Here is a 13,437-nt window from a genome sequence, read left to right as displayed (position 1 = left end):
GCCCAGGACAATTCAAAATGGAGAAGGAATGAACAGGAATGCTCTAAGCATCTTGACTTTATGATAGGAGCATGTGTTAGTCATATATTGTGGACAGTACATACCACCTGCTCATACCATGAAGGATCAGAATCAGGTTTATTTTCACTGACATAAGTCATAAAATTTGTTGTTTTGCGGCAGCAGTACAGTGCAAGACATAAAAATTACTATAAGTTACAAAAATAAATAAATAGTACAAAAGAAGAATAACAAGGTAGTGTTAATGGGGTCATGGACCATTCAGAAATCTGATGGCAGTGGGGAAGAAGCTGTTCCTGAAATTTTGAGTGTGGGTCTTCAGGCTCCTGTACCTCCTCCCCGATGGTAGTAACGTGTCCTGGATGGTGAGGGTCCTTAATGATGGATGCCGCCTTCTTGATGGAGATGGAGCTGGCTGAGTCTACAGCCCTCTGCAGCCTCTTTCGATGCTGCACATTGGAGCCTCCATACCAGGTGGTGATGCAACCAGTCAGAATGCTCTCCACCGTGCATCTATAGAAATTTGCAAGACTCTTTGGTGACATACCGAATCTCCTCAAACTCCTAATGAAGTAGAGCTGCTGGCATGCCTTCTTCGTGATTACATCAATGTGTTGGGCCCAGGATAGATCCTCTGAGATGTTGACACCCAGGAACTTGAAGCTGCTCACCCTTTCCACTACTGACCCCTCAATGAGGACTGGTGCGTGTTCCCCAGACTTCCCCTTCCTGAAGTGCACAATCAATTCCTTAGTCTTGCTGATTTTGAGTGCGAGGTTGTTGTTGTGACACCACTCAACCAGCTGATCTATCTCACTCCTGTACGCCTCCTCATCACTACCTGAGATTCTGCCAACAACAGTGGTGTCATTGGTGAATTTACTGATGGTGTTTGAGCTGTGCCAAGCCACACAGTCATGAGTGTAGAGGGAGTAGAGCAGTGGGCTAAGCACACATCCTTGAGGTATGCCTGTGTTGATTGTCAGCGAGGAGATGTTACTACTGATCAGCATTGACTGTGGTCTCCTGATAAGGAGGTCAAGGATTCAGTTGTAGCTAAATTTGATTGTCACCCCATTGACTACCCTGAACATTCATTCCCTCCAAGAACAGCAAGCACTGGCTGTAATGTATATCCTCTACTCTGACAGCACCTCCCAAACGCATGATCTCAACCACCAAGGAAGGCAAGGGCAGCAGCTTCTTGGGAACACCATTACCTTCAGGTTCCCCTCCCAGTCACAGACCATCCCGATAACTTGTCCCTTATCATCACTGGGTCAAGATCCTGGAATTTCACTGGAAGGACTACAGCACATTGAGCAGGTGGTTCACTGCTGCCTTCTCAAGGGCATTTATGGATAGTCAATAAATGCTGGCCTTGCCAGTAATGCTCAGGTTCCAAAAAAAAATAGACAAACTGACCAATTTCTGAAAAGAAGTGAGGCTGAGAAAAACACTACATTAATGCACATTTCAAGATGGTGGATTGGAATGAGTGTGCAGCAGGGACATGACTGCCACTCCCGCCATCTCTGCCCTATTAAGCATATTAAAGACACGCATATGTGCATGTACACAAATTAAAGTACCCATCCAAAAGTGGTCAAATTCAAATTTCTACCCATGCTCCTGATCCAGGATTACAGAAAACAGATTCATGCTTGCAATTATAATTTGCTTTGTATTTGTAATAATTGGGCAGAATTTACAGAAACTGGCAAATGAAAAGCACAGAGCATTTGTTCAGCTTTATCTTTTCCAAATGGCCTTATGCTGTCTATAATGTTTTGAACCAAGTAATGTAGGCTGGAATAATATTAACAATGTCATATAATCTGCAGAAATAACACAAGAGAAAGATCGATCATGCAATCAAAATATAGATAAGAAGAGAATATAAAACAATACAAGTAATTTAACTTCTTTTACCAACTAGAAGCTGAACAATTGAGAGTCTGTCTGTAAAAGTTAATCTTCACAGAGGTTATTTGGTAATAACCAAAACATATCATATCATTAAAAGGAGTACTTACTCTGAATTGGTAAGGCACTGACTTTCTGTAACATGTCTAGTTTATATGAATGTATAAATACACTAACTTTATGCTATTCTATTGATTTCAATGGGGAGTCAAATGGATACCATTTTCATACAATTTTCAGAGGGGAAGCATATCATGAACAGCAAAATTGATTTTTCTGGTTACCACCCATCTGTGCTCAGTTAAAGATCCTGTTCTATTTATGCAAAAGTAATATTGATCACTGTTAGTCTTGTTGTTATTTTTACTGTAAATTCTGCTCCAACAAAATACACAGAATAATTAATGTTACTTCTAATGAATGTGAAAATCTTACATCTGTATCCTTGATTCTTTCTTTGAATCACTTCTTACATCAGATGTCTATTCCTTCAAGATTTTTAAGTGTTTAAAAATTCATCAAATAAATTCCCAAATCTTATGAAACTATTCCATTTTCCAGATAATTAAAATTCTTTTTATTATGCTTTGATCAGCTATATTTAGCTATTATCTGATATAAGTGTTGCTTAACTTTACTATGTTAATCCAATTGACATTCCTCTCCAATAGTATCTGTTGAACAGTGTGTTAAATGTGAACTCTTCTCATCAAGCTCTACACACCAAAACCCATTCTTTGCATCTGGCACAATGAAAATATTTTCTCTGATTACGTCTCACAAAACATCTTCTATCATCTTCATGGGTAGTGATTCAACTTCAGAGCTCCATTATGGTGTTTTGGATTTAGGCAAATTTTCAACTTGCCATTTTTTGTCACTGCACAAGCAGGGAGTAGGTGTTTCTACTATAGCAGCCACAGTAGACACACCTATCCTCTACTCTTCATGTGCACTGTTTGTAGAAATTATGTTCCAATCCATATTACATTAATTTTTCCTCATATGCAGGGAATTTATTTTTCATCTACTCATGTTGCCATCTGCAATATTTGCAAAATCCAAGCTACATTGGATGTACTTTTCCTTTTTGCCTTTTGTCATATACTTCATGCATAAGCTTCCTGCATGATCTTCCTTCTGTTGGCCATCCAACATTTCTAGCCTGGATTTGGGTAGTTCTGTAGTTTTGCATACTATATGCACTTTTCTAGAGTTAACTCTGACATGATCTCAGTAGACTGATGAGCAGGTCCTTCAAATCTGCAAAACTGCAGTTACCTCTGACAGTATTAGCTCTAGTAAAGAAAATATCAACATATTACTTAATGTAAGGCACAGAGTTGTGGATAAGTTTTCACTTCTGACAAATGCATGAGCAATCCACTAAATACCACTCAGGTTTGTGGTTCCATGAAGGATATGTTTAACCTACAGAGCTGATATTTTATGTTTTATTGTTGAAAATGAAAATTACCTGGGTTAATGACAGTAGGTGTAAAAGTTATACTTTCTCCTGTCTATGAAAATCCCTCAGAGGATAAATGATGGATCTGCCAGCAGAAGGGACAAATTTGCTGTTTCATTGTGCATTCTAATGCCACCCTGCAGCATAAACATAATGTTATTTTGATTTAACAGCCCAGCAGATTCAAAATGGAGGTTTAATTATATCATTAGCTTAGCAGTAATGCATGACTTCCAAATGACAGTAGAAGACTTTTCTTTAGGCTGGTGGCAACTCAACATGTTAATATACCTGGGATAATGTTATAAATGAACTGAATAACTCAGCAGTTATGAATCATGAGAAATCCCCATTTGCCACTCAAACATTTTGAAGACCTTAAAGCAAAACATAAAATGCTAAAAACACTCAGCAGTTCAGGCAGTGTCAAAGGGAAACAGAATTTAAAATTAAAGAATTTAAAGAGTCAAAGACTCTTCATTACAACTAGGAAAGAGAGAAGGAAATCAGTTTTAAGTTACAGTGAGAGTGGGGAAGGGATAGATAGAACAAAGGGAATATCTCTGATAGGGTGAGGCCAACGTTACCGTAGGATAATGTGTTGATGATCCATGTACAAGCAGTATGCAAGACAAGTTTTTCACTGTACCTCGGTACATGTGACAATCATAAACCAATACCAATTCCAATATCAATCTATCAATGGTTGATAGAGTTGGTGATTTATCCCTGCAATTGGTAGATTAATGAATTTCTGTAAAATATGTCACAAAAAATTACTTATAAAACTGGGCACATATTCTTCAGGCTAACCCCAATGAAACACTCAAGGAGAGATGTACTGGAGTGGATAAGAGTTGTGTAAAGGCAATATTATGAATAATTTTATGGTTGTGCTTTCTTGTGTTACATTAAAATCAAAGCTTAAAAGCAAAATGTCAGAAATCCAAAATTATAACAGAAGTGTAAGAATCATTTCTGGAAGAACAGAGGAACATGGAAGGTGTGAAATGCAGAGCTGTAGGGACTGTTAAGCACGTCAGGCCATGTTAGTGAAGAGGGAAAATCTGAACCAATATTACAGATGGATGACCTACAGCAGAACTACCCAATTCTGTTACAAATGTAATCAAATTAAATGAAGCTTTCGAATACAGTATTGAATCTGCAATGTGCCCAGATGAAAAATGAGCTGATGTTCCTCAAGCTTGCATTGGGCTTCATTATAAGAATGCGGCAGGTCACAGAGATTTGGGTCAGAGTGGGAGTGGAATGGAGAAATACAGCTAAAGGCAATGGGAAACTTAGGGTCGGCCTGGCAATCTGAATGCAGAAGTTAAAACTTTCTGTAAAACGATCACCAAACTTTGCATGGTTTCTCCACTTGGTGAACACTGGATGCAGTACACTGGACTGGAAGAAGAGCAAGTGAATCACTGCTTTATCTGGAAGGACCTTGGGTTCTTGGATGGTGGGATGGGAAGAGGTAAAAGAACAGGAGTTGCACCTCCTCTGGTTGCATGGGACAGTGCTGTGAGAAGGGCAGTGTTGATGGAGATGGAAGAGCCAATGGAGTCACAAAGGGAATGGTCCCTTTGGAATCCTGAAAACGGAGGAGAGGGGAGGGAAAGATGTGTTCGGTGGTGGAATCTCATTGAAGGTGGCAAAAATTGTGAAGGCTGATCCGTTGAAAGAGGATACTGGTGGTTTGGAAAGTGAGGACCAGGGAAATTCCATCCTTTCTCTGTCCAAGAGGAGATAGGGTTAGAGCAGAAGTGTGATGAGATGGTAGATTAATTGGCTACTGTAAATTTCTCCTTAGTGTAGTTAATGGCAAAAACAAAAAAAAGGTATTGTGCGAGAGTAAATAGGTTGCAGGAATACAAGCAAAGAAGAAGATGTGTTGGGACTAATCAGATTGCAGCTTTACAAGCCAGCATGGAAATATTGATGGGCTGAATGGCCTCCTTTGGTGTTGTTATGTGTAAGGTGAGATGCAGTCAAGGGGTTAGTTCTCTCTCTTGCATTTACTTTTAAAATTTCAGACTTCTGACATTTTGCTTTAACTTTTCTCCTTTTCTGTAACACAAAAAAACTAAACCATAAACTTATTCACAATATTGCCTTTATGCAATTCTCTCTTATCCAGTAAATTTCTCTTTGAGTGTTTAACCAGACTTAGTCTGAAGAATATATATCCAATTTTATCCTGTACACTAAATTACAAAGCACACCTGACTTAATAGCACAGAAGGCCAGGAGTTGGTGATATATCTCTGCAACTGATAGATAAATTATCAACTCCTGGCCTTCTATGCTATTAAGTCAAGTGTGTTCTGTAATTTTGTGCACAGGATATGGGCAATCCTGCCAAGCCTTCGTCTTGACAAATGAATGCCTTCATCTGCTTTTTTTTAAACAGCCTCGTTCTTTTCTTGGCCTTTAAGAGTCTGCCATGTATCAAGGGTTACACATCGGCCAAGCTGGATGAATTAGTTGATTTCTTACAAGAACCTAGCATCTTATTCTCTTCTACTGATTGAAACTATAATGCAATTAGGAGCATTATCAACGTTGGTAGCAATGGGGTAGTTGAAGGCTGATTAGAATGGGATGCCAAACAAGGTACATAAAATGGATCTGCCTGCCAGGAAAACTACATCTTAATCAGCCTGGCAGCAGAACATGTTACTGCAGTCCCTATAACTTTCCAGTTGAGACTGAGTTTTGTATGAGTGGGATGCATTGTTTATGAGCTTTTAATGCACAACAGATTTCATGGTAGGGTTGTATGTGTAAGGAGAGAATTACATTTCCTAGAAGTGATATTTGATTCCTCCCTAGTATGTGCAAAAGTGTGGATAGAAAAGTAGTTTCTGAAATGGATTGCTATATCTGCTCGTCCTGGCTGGATGTTAAATAATTGGTCAGTCTTGAATTGCATTGTATGCATTGTGGCATTTTCCTTCGACTGAGAGAGAGAGAGAGAGAGTGAGAGAGTGTGTGAGAGAGAGAGAGAGAGATAACAGGAGAAGCGGCTGTCGGACACCTGGGGTTCCGTTCGGCATTGTGTAGATCTGTTCATTGAGTGGTTGATAAGTATCCTTTGCATCCTATCATTCTGCAGTTGTTTTGAAGTGGTTAATAAGTAGTATATAATTCTAATAAAGTAGTTTTTGGAACATTTAACATGCATATAGTGCCTCCTTTGTTTGCAAATACCTCTTGCTGCTGAATCAGAAGAACAAGGAAGGAATTTTAAAATAGTTTTGTTACAGATTGGCTTTGATTGTTACTGTGTATGCTCAGCTGCCTCTGTCCATACTTAGGTAAAATACCCAGAGCAGCAACAACAATTTTTCAAAAATGTGACCCAATGTACAATGATTAGTTTTAGATTGTTTTTACCTGTACTACATCAATGCACTCTGTACTGACTCTATGTAACTGCACTGTGTAATGAATTGGCCTGTACAATCGGTTTGTAAGACAAGCTTTTCACTGTACCTCAGTACAAGTGACAATAATAAACCAATACCAATGCCGATACCAATACCAATATTTTTGGTAGCCCAATGTCTTAATGTGTCACATAAAAAAATTCTCACCCAATGCTTTAAACATCTTGTTGGTAGTTCTCCTTTATACATATTCAACAAGTTTGACCTCAGTTTGTCCAGGTGGAGTAAAATCAGTTATGATTCACACAGCAGCATAACCCAGAAGTATTTTTAAAATTTATTTAAATAAATACATTTATTTATTGTAAATAAGACAATATAAAGCACTACACATAATAGAACATTATGGAAATAAGCATCACGGATCCATCACGGCTTAGTAGGGTAACTGCTGTGCCCAGGACCGCAAGAAACTGCAGAGAGTTGTGGATACAGCTCAGCACATCACAGAAACCAGCCTCCCCTCCATGGACTCTGTCTATACTTCTCGCTGCCTTGCTGAAGCAGCCAGCATAATCAAAGACCCCACCACCCCAGACATTCTCTCTTCTCCTCTCTCCCATTGAGCAGAAGATACAAAAGCCTGAATGGACGTACCACCAGGCTCAAGGACAGCTTCTATCCTGTTGTTATAAGACTACTGAACAGATGCCAAGTATGCTAAGGTGAACTCTTGACCTCACAATCTACCTCATTATGACTTTGCACCTTATTGTCTACCTGCACTGTACTTTCTCTGTAGCTGTAACATTTTATTCTGCATTCTTTTTGTTTTACTTTGTACTACTTCAATGCACTGTGTAATGAATTGATCTGTATGAAGTGTGCAAGACAAGTTTTTCACTGAACCTCGGTACAAGTGACAATAATAAACAAATTCCAATTCCAAATATAACAAGAAACTATAATTATATTGTATGAAAGTACCATATACTAATACAGCCGACGTACTCCAACAATCTTACATAGCTTCAAACAGTAACTTCAACGCATTTACTTCTCTCTATCTCTGTTCTGAAGAGAACTTACCTTGGTCATAGCGCAAAAGAATTCTTCCAAGACCGTCAGCAATCTCTTGCAAGTCTCTCTCCCCCTCCTCTCTTGTTTGCAACAAGCATCACTTTATAATAACATAAATCATGCACTTAACAGTTCATTCACTGAATGCCTCCCTCTGGATACATTTCTGTACAAATAAACTCACGTATGTTCATGAAATGCTTGATTTAATTAATCCTTGCTATCAATTTTCACAGGTAATTGTTTTGAGGGGGGAAAATTCAAAGTTCACTTCAGTGAAACTCATAATCTTTAAATAAGACAGCAAGATCCAACATGTGCTTGTTCATTTGTGTTCAACCATTTTTTATTTTTCTCTCCCGCTCCACCCTGTGCTACATCCTGGTTAACAGGTGGTACCTCAGCATTATGGCAAACCAACGCAGACAAACACAATGAATTGCACAACTCAATATACTGTACTTTTCACCTTTGGATTCATCATATAAAAAGAAAATAGCCACTCATCAACACACAACACAGTAGTTACCCACTAAATCATTCTACCCCAGAACAAGTTCAGGGGATTACTCTGCTCATTGATGGAACATGTTGCCAGTGGAACACAGTTAGATATGTCCACTTTAAAGGTTAAGTCTTTCCGGTACCTTCCATTGCCACATATCTTTGGTCAGGAGTTATGGATGCTGGTGAGCCCGGATGGTCATTAGCATGTGAAACGGGTACTGCTACAGTCACACAAACAGGAGAAAATTCTTCGATATCTAACATGTTGTGATCACAGGAGTTTGCCAAACACTTGTCAGGTGTTGTCAGCAAGAATGTTGCCTTTCTACCAGCACCAACAATGAACTCTGAAGTATTCTGCACTGAGAATTTGCTTATGTACAAAATGTATTGCCAGTTCTCCTTTTAGTTCTATGTAAGAAAAGTCCATCAATTTCTTTAGGGCAACCAGACTTTTGAGAAGCCCAAAATCTTCATGCCCAAAGAATATACTTGCCTTTTTCTCATGTGAAGTATCCTTTGCTGCTGACCACCATTCAAAATCTTTCAAGTGAGAATCAATGTTTTCTGCTGATCCCTCAGATTATGGTACCTGCCCAATTGTTGGCATTTTATTTCTCCAGATCTGTTTATAATTTTTTTAAACTTCAGCTCAATGTTTCTCTCTGTACAGATACTGCCTGATCAACTCAGTGTTTCCTGAATTCCCTTTTGTTCAGATTTATAACAACTGCAGGGATTTTGTATCTCACAGTTCCAGCAATGTATTTATCTCTCCTCTGTTCTCATTCATCTCTTTTATTTACATCTCCTCCAGACAGATTAGCTGCCGTTAAAAAGTCTTCATCACTGGCTCAGCTGACACAAAGTGGTGTCATCCATTACCTCTTTGCCTTCAACTTATCACAAACATTCTCTTTGTTCACTCCAATCCTTGCCCTTCTATGCAACTTTAAACAGATTTGATTTCTAAATTTTGATGAAGAGTCTTCAACACGAAACGTTAGCTCTGTTTCTCTTTCCACAGATGCTTTACTGCTTTCCAATGTCTGCAGTTTTTTTATCTTCATGTTCCGCTTTTATTTCAGATTTCCAGCATCTGCATTTTATGTTTCTCAATATCAATGCTATTGACTCACTAATGCACTCGCATGGGCCCCATCTATGCCTGCCTCTTTGTTGTCTATGTTGAACAGTCTCTGTTCCAAGCCTATTCCGGCCCCATTCCTCAACTCTTCCTCTGCTATATTGATGACTGCATTGGTGCCACTTCTCGTACCCGTCCGGAATTTGGTAGTTTCATAAATTTTGCCACAAATTTTCACCCTGCTCTCCAGTTCACTTGGACTATCTCTGACACCTCTCTCTACTTCCTCGATCTTTTCATCTCCATCTCAGGAGATTCCTTATCCACTGACATCTTCTATAAACCCACTGACGCCCACAGCAACCTCGATTACAGTTCCTCCCATCCTGTCTCTTGCAAGGATGCAATCCCTTTTTCTCAATTTCTCCGCCTCTGCTGCATCTGCACCCATGATGAGGCTTTCCACTTCAGGACAACCGAGATGTCCAAATTCATTTCTAACCAAGGCTTCCCCCCCACAACTGTGGTCGAGAGAGCTCACACCCACATCTCTGCCATTTCCCGCACCTCCACTCTCACCCCCACCCCTCCCAGACCCAACAGGGATAGGGTCCTCCTTGTCCTCACATTTCATCCCACCAGCCTACGCATCCAACACATCATTCTCCGCCACTTCCATCATCTCCAACGGGATCCCACCTCCAAGCATATCTTCCCCTCCCCACCGCTTTTGGCCTTTCACAGGGACCGTTCTCTCCATGACTCCCTAGTTCACTCCTCCCCCCCACCCATCCTGCTGCCACCCCAGGAACTTTCCACTGCCCCTGCCATAGGTGCAACACCTGCCCCTACACCACCTCCATCACCTCCATTCAGGGATCCAAACAGTCCTTTCAGGTGACAGAGATTCACCTGCACCTCCCTTAATATCATCTGCTGCATTCAGTGCTCCAAGTGTGGCCTCCTCTACATTGGCGAGACCAAACACAGACGAGATGACCATTTTGCAGAACACCTGCGCTCTGTCCGTAACCTCTCCTCGTTGCTAGTCATTTCAACTCTCACTCCCACACTATCACTGATATGTCAGTCCTTGTCCTCCTCCACTGCCAGGAGAATTCCAAGCACAAGCTGGAGGAACAGCATCTCATTTTCCATCTTGCAACCTTGCAGCCGAACGACATGAACGTTGAATTTTCCCACTTTAAGTAATCTCCCCCCCTCCCCCACCATGCTTCTTCTCATCTTCCCTCTTCTTCCCTTTCCTAGCCTATCTCTCTTACCCCCCTTTTTTATCCTTTTTGTTCCTTTCTCTCCTTACCTTTGATTCATCCCCCAGTGGATCTGCTCTCCCCTTATCACCCACATCTGCCTATCACTATCTCTTACCTGTATCTGCCTATCACCACCTTGTGCCCACCCTGCCTCCCCTCTTTTGTCCACCTATCAAAATGCTCTGCTTTTCCCTCCTATATACTGGGCTTCCCCTTTTCCTATCTTCAGTCCTGAAGAAGGGTTCTGACCCAGAACGTTGACTGCCTGCTTTTCTCCATGGATGCTGCCTGGCCTGCTGAGTTCCTCAAGCATCAAAGTGTTTTTCATCGATGCTATTGACCTTGTGCACAAATTGGTTCTTACAGTTGCCACATTACTATGGTGACCACATTTCAAAAAGAATTTAGTTTGCTGGAAAATGCTTTTGGATCTCCTGAGGTCCTGAAGGTTCCATTTAAATTCATTCTGTTTTTGACCTGATTTAAGAATGAATCTTATCAGATACAGAGTAGTGCTGAAGCCAAAGTGAAAACTGAAAGACAAATAAAACTGAAATCTTGCTAGGCACTAATGACATATCTAATTCTGCTTGCTGTGCAGCTATTCTAAACCATTCATTTAACCAATTAATACACCAAATGGTGTTCATGTGTGAGTAGTCCCTAAAATTAACCAGTATTTGCTAAACATACAGTTAGAGCAGCATGCGTACAAAGTTCCTTTGCTTTGAAAATTTGATTAAATTTTTGTCAGTAGAGCTAAATTTCAGAAGTGCTGTTATATCTTATGGTCAGCTAATGTGACTGAAAATGAAGTTCTCCTCCATTGTCTTTTCTTTTATAAACCCTGGTTAATCAGTGGGCTGTATTTCCATTTGCTTTGTTTTCTTAGCCAATCTTGATTCAGCAGGAACATTCAGACCTTGGAGCTTGCTCTTAGTCGAACCTTGCGCATGAATTAAATTGTCACGTTTTCCACATTACTATGGCGACAACACTTCAAAAAGAATGCTGCTTGCTGGGAAATGCTTTTGAATGTCCTGAGGTCCTGTAAAGGTTCCATTTAAATTCATTATGTTTTTAATCAAGCTCTATGTACAAGCTTTTTCTCATTGCCCTCAAATTTTGCTTCGTGGCTTGATGCCAATTTTGCTTGATAATGCTTCAGTGAAGTGCCTTGGGACGTTTTTCTATGCTAATAAATTGGAAGTTGATGATATTTTCTTTCTATAATTCAAGCAAGCAATGATTATATTCATAAATTAGGAAAGCCATTTTGTGAATTCATACCTGCATATTAAAGAACTGAATTGCTATACTGGGTATGGAAAAGCAAAAAAACTGCAAACACTGGAAATCTGAGGTGAAAACAAAAAATGGTAAGGCAGAATATGTGGTGGGAGAAACAGAGTTAACCTTTCATTACATCTGGAAAAGTGCACAAACAAGTAGCAAGGTGGGGAGGCAAGGCAGAGAGAAAGGAGTGACTGTGTGTGATGGGGTGGAGACCATAACTGTCCAGGTAACACAAATGCTGTTGATGTCTTCTAATCATGATGTGATTAATCACAGCTGATATGTCTGGAAGGAGGTAAATAGGGATGAAAGAGGAAACAAAAACAATGCCAAAACTGTGAGGTGCAGAACACAAATATTCTGGAAATCTGAAATAAATGAGAATAATAGAAATAGACAGCAGATCAGGTACCATCTGTGGAGAGAGAAGCATCTGTGGGTTAAGGATCTGGGCTTGGAAGATCAAGATGTAGAATCAGTTTGGGTGGGAGTAAGAAATAGCAAGGGAAAGCAGCTACTGGTGTGAGTAGTCTCCAGGGTCCCTGGGAGAAATTAATCTGTAAGCGTAAATCAAGAAGAAATTGAAGGCTTGCATGAATGATATTGCAAAAATTGTAGGTGGCTTTAATCCAATTGGCAAAAGTGGCCTTGAGGAGAAGTTCATTGAGTGTATTGGGGGCAGTTTCTTAAAACCATAGGTTGTGGAACCAACAATGGAACAAATAATTTAGTTCTGGTTATGTGCAATGAGACAGGATTAATTACTGATCTCAAGGTAATGGATTATTGGGATAAGACTGACCGTAGCATGATAGAATTTCACATACAGTTTGAAAGTGATAATCTTAGATCTGAAAGTTTTGAAATCAGCTGTGGCAAGAGTGGATTTTGAAAATCAGCTAAAGGGTAAAATAGTAGATAAGTAATAGCAGAAATTTAAGAAGATACATTCAGAAATAAAGACCATGAGATGGATGAACTAGGCACGGTAGTGTAGTGATTAGCGTAACGCTTTATAACGCCAGCGACCCAGGTGCAATTCCAGCTGCTGTATGTAAGGAGTTTGCACGTTCTCCCCATGTCTGTAAGAGTTTCCTCCAGGTGCTCTGGTCTCCTCCTATGTTCCAAAGACATATGGGTTAGGAGCTGTGGGTATGCTATGTTGGCACCGGAAGCGTGGCGACACTTGCGGGCTGCCCCCAGAACACTCTACGCAAAAAAAAGATGGATCTCACTGTGTGTTTCGATGTACATGTGACTAATAAAGATATCTTATCCTAATCTTAACTAAGCAAATCTTAACTGCGGATCTTCTGCCAATTTAGTTCTCAAGGTATAGCTGCTGTCTGCTGGAGAAACCAAAAGCTGATTGGGTGG

The sequence above is a fragment of the Pristis pectinata genome, chromosome 10, assembly GCF_009764475.1.
Source record: "Pristis pectinata isolate sPriPec2 chromosome 10, sPriPec2.1.pri, whole genome shotgun sequence".
Lineage (NCBI taxonomy): Eukaryota > Metazoa > Chordata > Chondrichthyes > Rhinopristiformes > Pristidae > Pristis > Pristis pectinata.
The sequence above is the reverse complement of the archived record's forward strand: the minus strand, read 5'-3'. Positions refer to the sequence as shown.